The following is a 6,708-nucleotide window of genomic DNA, read 5'->3' on the forward strand; positions in this document are numbered from 1 at the left end:
ATGTGCCCTGCTTTTTATGAATGAGTTTTATCAGCTGTTTTATAGTTACAGGGAGACAAGATATTGAGCAGTTTGCTGTTCCACTTCTGGGGGTTCCCCCTCTTTGCTCTGAACAAGGGATTTTCTGCACTCCACTGCCACGACATACCAGCAGTATCTCTCAGCTCAAATTCTGGTGGTGCCATCCAGCACACAGCATCAGACCCGTGTCCATGGTTACTGCCCAAGTGAACATGACTGCTAAACCTCAGAGACCATGTGTGTGACCATTTTCAACAAGCAACAAGCTTTTCTGTTGCTGTTGCAATTACTGTCCTTAGACTAGGAGACGTTTTTGGTGGCAGATTAGCAGAGAGGTCTTGGGCAAGTTAGCTAACTTTTACAAGTTTTTGCTTCTGTATGCATTTCATAGGTTGGCAAAAACACCAACCACCTTACAGGAATTGTGTAAAATTAAGAGATGAAGTATATAGAATATAGAAAACTTAGGAGAAGTTCAACAAATTAGGTCAATTTTATTTTTATTATAATTAAGTTTATTTTTATTATAATTTCAAACCTTGTCTGTTCTCATAATTGTCACTACATTCCTCTTGAATTTATCATAGCTGTACCCTTATGTGTCTGCTTGCCAACAGCCTGAATTCAGATTCCATTTTCTTTGGCACACAGGCCTGACCATCTATAAATGCTGCCTTATCACAAGTGACAGAGACTTCAACAAAGTCTGACACTGATCCGAAAGCCAAGTGCAGGTTCCATTTCTGAAAAACTCAGTTGAAGATTTCCAGGAGTTGCATATTTGATTGGGTGGATAATAACCTAAAGGATAAATGTGGAAACATTTCAAGAATCACTTCATAGATCAAAGTGTAGTTTATTAATGTGATATTCTTAAGAGCAAGGATAAGAGTTTAAGTTTTAAAATCTTAACAATGAGATGTTATTTTAATATTTTAATAATACGTCCTGTGAATTCCCACTGTTTACTTGTGTTTCTTTCCTGGAGGGTTCTAAATCCCTCAGCTGTTCCTTCCTGATTTGTCTGGCTCAATGGAGTCATTCAGTGATGTCCTTAAATTGGCCTGTGAGATGTTCTTTATTGCAGGGGTCCCAGACCTCTGGGCTGCAGACCAAAACCGGTCTGGCTTGTTAGGAACCAGGCCACACAGCCTGTAAGCTTGAATGTAACACACTTGAATCGTCTGGAAACTATCGCCCCAACCCTGGTCTGTGGAAAAATTCTCTTCCAAGAAACTGGTCCCTGGTGCCAAAAGGTTGGGGACCACTGCTTTGTTGGGCTCGTATTCGCTGAGCACCAAGTATGAGGCTCCAAGACTGGTTCAGTGAGTCCCCTCTGGTATGGGTCCAGTGGTGGCAAAAGCAGATATTCAAGCCAGATACTTTGAAAAGTGTCCTTTTATTAGATCACCTAGAAATCAAAATCAAAGATACTCCTTTTGTGAGACTATTTTAACACAGAATTGTTTGGGGAAGCAAAGTGAATTATATTACTTAGGTAGGCACAAGTATGTTCTCCTATATTTATCTAATTGTTGCAAGTATATTGTGTTTTTATTACTTAACAGGTAATTAACAGTACTTACACAGCATAAGTACATTACCATAGTACTTATCATAGTACTAGACTGTATACTTTTTTCTTTTTTTAAGATTTTTATTTGTTTTTAGAGAGAAGGGAAGGGAAGGAGAAAGAAAGGGATAGAAACATCAATGGGTGGTTGCTTCTCACTTGCCCCCCCACTGGGGACCTGGCCTGCAGCCCAGGCATGTGCCCTGACTGAGAATCGAACCAGCAACCCTCTGATTTGCAGACCCACGCTCAATCCACTGAGCTATGCCAGCCAGGGCTACTTATTTTCTAAATTAATATTTGTAGAAGTAAATTAAACTGAGGCACATTCTCAAGAGAAAGAAAAGTGAAACAGCCAGCTGGGTCTCATTCTAGTCCCATCATTTTATTTGGTTCTCACTTGCCTTAATACTTTCTTCAAGAAGAGTGGGAAAGAGTCAAGCTAATTCAACACTTTGTAACCTGAGTAAGTGAACTTCAGCACAGAACTCAAGAGGATTTATCTGAAGATGTTTAGGTGCAAATGGTGTCTTCCACATCAATCTCCATAAAATCAGAAGTAATTTCACACGTTGGGATCCAGTTCAAGCTCCAAAGTCAGACTGAGCAGGATTCTAATGCCAGCCTTGCTAATGGCCAGCAGTATATCTAAATGCAAGTTTAGGGCTCACTCTTCTCATATGTAAAATAGAAAGGATAATGGTTCTTTCAATGGAGCTGCGTGGGGCATTAAAAGAGGTAGTGTGTATGTACTAGTCAGGGTCCCCCCAGAGAAACAGAACCAATAGGCTATATAAATAGATGTACAAGAGGAGATTTACTGTAGGAATTGGCTAATGTGACCATGGAGGCCAAGATATGCCACAACATGTTGAAAGCAAGCAGATGAAGCAGGACGAGCCAGTAGTATAGTTCAATCCCAGTCTAAGGGCCGAGAACTAGGGCACTAGGTGGTGTAACTCCCAGTCCAATGCCATAGGCTCAAGAATCAGGAGCTCCCATGTCCAAGGACAGGAGAAGATGAATGTCTCAGCTCACAAAGAGAGAAAGATTGGATGATGCCTCCTCAACACGCTGGTGGGGGTGGATCTTCTCCAGAAATCACCTCTTCCAGAAACACCCTCATAGATACCCAGAAAAAACATTTTACCAGATATCTGGATATTCCCTTGTTCAGTCAAGCTGGCACCAATAATTAACCCTGACAATAAATGATCTACTTAGCACCAATCACTTAATCAATAGTCAATTAACATGGACTACCATAATTATTCTTAGAGCCATCTTTAGCCTTCAGTTCCAAACTTACTTCAGTTTGTTGGGTACAAGACTCCCAGGTGCTCACCTGGGTCCAACCTGCAAGAAGGATCTCTTTGCTGGTCTCATTCTTTTTCTCTCTCTCAGAGGGTTAAAACAAGTCCTCACTAAAGCCAACAGCTCTTAGTAATCATAAGAAATGCAAAGAGCAGTGTGCGTAAGTGTCCAGATTATAACGGAAACACTTGAAAGACTTAATTAGATCATAGTAAAGCGAAACATGGTATTCCAGACTGAAATCTAAATTTCTCTAACCCATTGTGGACTGATTAGTATGTAAAAGCATTAGCCTCTGCTTTCACTATTTAAAATGTTTAATAAGTCTGGTAGTGCATCAGAATGGGGCCTTGATCCTTGAAATTCTATTTGAGTATATTCAATACTGTTGCCCCAAATCAAACAAGATATATCTGCTTTGCTCTTTAGAGTATATTCCCACACAAAAATACCTAGTATGTACTTCTTGCCTCAATCCTTTGAAATGCCCTCTTTGGTGGGTTTGGCTGCCCTTATGAATGTCCCAACAGGACCCTGAAGAGCTGCTCTCTCTCTCTCAAAAAGCCGGCCTGGGAGGTTTATTTCTCTCACCTCCTGCTTTGTACCTGCCGCCCCTCAGCTGGAGAGTGACTTGGAAAACTGTAGCGAACACATGCCTTTAGTTGAATTACCTGTCAAGACAATCTGAATTTCATATCTGGAATACCTTTTTCAGACCTACCTTTCTTACATACAGCAAAGAACAATACTTGTTTTTGAGTTGTGCAAAGAATGATAACGTGAGAAACTTTTTAAATTTCAAAAGCAGAAAAATGTGTTAATAGGTGAATGTGTTCACAATCTTCCCCTTCTTCCTATGTGCTGGTGTTTTTTCTTTTGTTTTGTTTTTAATTACACTTAATTCTACCTGTCATAAGTTCATTGGTCCCAATACACTGAAAATAAGTTATAAAATAACAATTTAAAAAGTTATAATTTTAAAAGCATGTCGAGTCTTGGTTTTCTCTCTGAAAGCCCCTCTCCTGCTCTCCGCATCCCCCTGACCCCATTCCTGGGCTGCATCGCTGCATCAGAAGCTGCTTTCTCACTCACCTCCTCCCCCAGGAAAGCGGCAGCCCCTCCTTCCCAGACCTCCTTCTGAATTCCCACTTAGATCTTCAAGAAAGGATTTCATCAAATTCAGTTACAAATGTTTCCCAATGTTCCTTTAAAGAGAATTGTTTAATAAACTTACAACAACCCCAAAAATATGCTTTGACTCCTTCTCATGGTTTGTCTGCACACTAATGGATTTCTCTCACATGATGTCTTCTTATCGTGCTCTCTTTTCACATCCCGTATCACTTAGACAGAACTCATCTGTTTTCAAACGGAGAGAAGGGTAGGCCAGAGTATGGGATTTGAGCAGAATGTAACTATATGTGTATCATCCTCACCCAAGCTCCTGAATCCATAAGTCATTCTCTCCGTTAGGCTTAGCTCATCTGCTGCTAAGTGTCGGGTCCTTTCATCTCCAATCCCAAGACAGCAGTTTTAATGGAAGAAATCTCTGCCAAGAAATATTGATACACAAAAAAAGTCGGGATCAGGCAGGCAAAAAAACCTCTATCTGATGAGGCAAAGTACATTTTTGGCTCTAGTCTTAGTGTATACAAAGTAGGTCAAGAAAGTTACGTGAACTTTCAAGACAGAAAGGAAAATATGTTTACCCGGGTGTATGACATGGCTACCCAGCGCGGCTGGTGCTATGGAGGGGCCACAGGAGCATTTCCAAGTCCAAATACTGAGTGGGTCTTCCCAGGGGAAGGGGACCAGGAGCTAGGCGAGTGCCCAGGGAAAAGACTTCCTGTGCAGGAGAAGGAAGAGAAAGGAGACTCCTAGGGACTAGCTCAGGGTTTAGAAACAAGCATTTAATACGGGGAGACAAAAGGCATTTAAGTTTGCAACAGTGAATCCCTCTCTTTCACTCTCCCCGCCTCCCATCGGGAAGGCTGTCTACAGTTTCCCTGCCCTCCATCTGAGAGCGCCCGTTCAGTGAAGTCACTGCAGTCCACAGTACAGTTACCCAGACAACTGAGGTATGGAGAACAGGGCTGCAGTTCCGATAAACTTCCAACACAAGTTCCCATTGTTCCCCCATTTCATGTCCACCAGAATGCACGCAGCAGTTCAGATTACACACAGATTTCCATTCTAAATAAGCCCCTAATTAAAAATAAAACCCTCCCCCCAAATGCTCATAACTCTCACAAACCGTTTCTCGCCCTTTGAGCTCAACCGTGTCAAGCTTGGTCTGTGCCCAAATGTAGATTACCCTGGAAAGTCTGTAGCGTTCTGGCACGCAGTGTGGGTGGGGAAATACCTTTTTTCCCCCTTTCCACTTGATTCTTTTAAAGAAAAATCAATCTTTAAAAGTAAGGTGAAAATAATTTCAGATGCTTACTTCCCCACTTTGAATATTGCCAGTTCAAAAGAACGGGGAAAGAGCTGTTGAAAGCTCAGCAGAACAGGAAGGCTCGACGCAGACCTCCACGCAGAGGCTCTCTATGACATTTCATAACTGCAAAGTGACCGCAGCACTGGAGAGTGGGAAGGGCCATTGCCCAATCCTGTAGTGCTGCAGCGTGTGTTGGACGGGGAAGGGCAGGGAGTGTGTGTAAAACCATGAGGCAACTCCGAAAGGTGTGGGGAGAAGCAGTTTTTGTCCCATACTTAGAGAAAAGAGTTTGTTTATACCCCCTTAAGATTGCAGAAATACCAATTTGCTCAATACCACAATGACACAACTTGGAAGAGAGGGGTTTTCCCTTGCCTTCTATGCAATTTGTTAACTTTCGATGCAATTTGTTAAAAATCAAATATGAACCCCCCCCAAATTGTGATTCCTAATTCCTTCTCCCTCATTGCTCTGCCCTCCCTGTCCTGCCTCATTCCCCCAGTGAAACAGGTCAGGACCAATATCCGTGTGTCCAAGAGCAGAGTGACGAGCCGCTGGAAGTATCTCCACAGCATTTCACAGACCCGCTTCCTCTTTTGTGCTTCTCTCCCCAGTTCCGACCATGCTCACCTTTCCAGGTGTTCCTCCTAGGAAAGTCTTACCTATTCTGAGGATCTCACAAACTACCTATTTATGCACTTAATATAATAAACATCATGTTTGAGGTGACCTATGCGAGCAGTCTTCCTAAGACAAGGACAGAACAGGGTTCCTTTAACTTGGCCTCTCAGACTCTCAGTGCTGGGCTCTGAACTTAATTTAGATTTAGGAGTAAAGCAACTGCGTGTGAGAGTTTCAACGGCACCGGTCCCAGGCGCCCCTGCCTACACTGTCCAAGGCAGGCCTCTCTGGAGGTGACACTGCGCCCCATGGGAGCATGGTCCTTGACTTGGGGCCAGCAGTGATGAGTGGAAGTATCCACTCATCAGGGCTTGTGCATTACCACAATGGGGCTAGAATGCCAGTCCATTAAAACCAGTCTGATGTTGGCCCCAAAGACTCTGAACATGGACTAGAGAAGATATATCCCTCATAGCTTAGGGTTCAGAATCACTGTTCCTTTCCTTCTGTCCCTTTTCCACCATGAACTGATCAAAAATAGAGTCACCATATCCTCAAAAGAATAAATTACAAGCACAAAGCACCTTTGGGGAAAAAATACTTATCCTCCATTTCCTAATCCTTTGAATTATTTTTAAAACATTTTTACTGTATTTTTTCCATTACCATTTAGTCCCCTTATATCCTCTTCTCCCCCAAATCACTACACTGTTGTCCATGTCCATAGTCCATTATCCTTTTT

General features: G+C 42.4%; 1 long non-coding RNA gene across 2 annotated transcripts; it reads right to left on the reverse strand.

The window, feature by feature from the left end:
* Positions 1–495: 495 nt before the first annotated feature.
* On the reverse strand, positions 496–5,453 carry LOC123808858. Of its 2 annotated transcripts, XR_006783841.1 has the most exons (4): positions 5,352–5,441; positions 4,618–4,754; positions 4,345–4,457; positions 496–822 (listed from the first exon to the last, which is right to left on the reverse strand). It is a non-coding gene; the product is annotated as an uncharacterized LOC123808858 (long non-coding RNA). The 2 variants fall into 2 exon arrangements; XR_006783842.1 differs by lacking the exon at positions 4,618–4,754 and having other exon boundaries at positions 5,352–5,453.
* Positions 5,454–6,708: the final 1,255 nt, after the last annotated feature.

This window comes from Phyllostomus hastatus, unplaced genomic scaffold (assembly GCF_019186645.2).
Source record: "Phyllostomus hastatus isolate PE091 unplaced genomic scaffold, TTU_PhHast_1.1 phas_scaffold_501, whole genome shotgun sequence".
Lineage (NCBI taxonomy): Eukaryota > Metazoa > Chordata > Mammalia > Chiroptera > Phyllostomidae > Phyllostomus > Phyllostomus hastatus.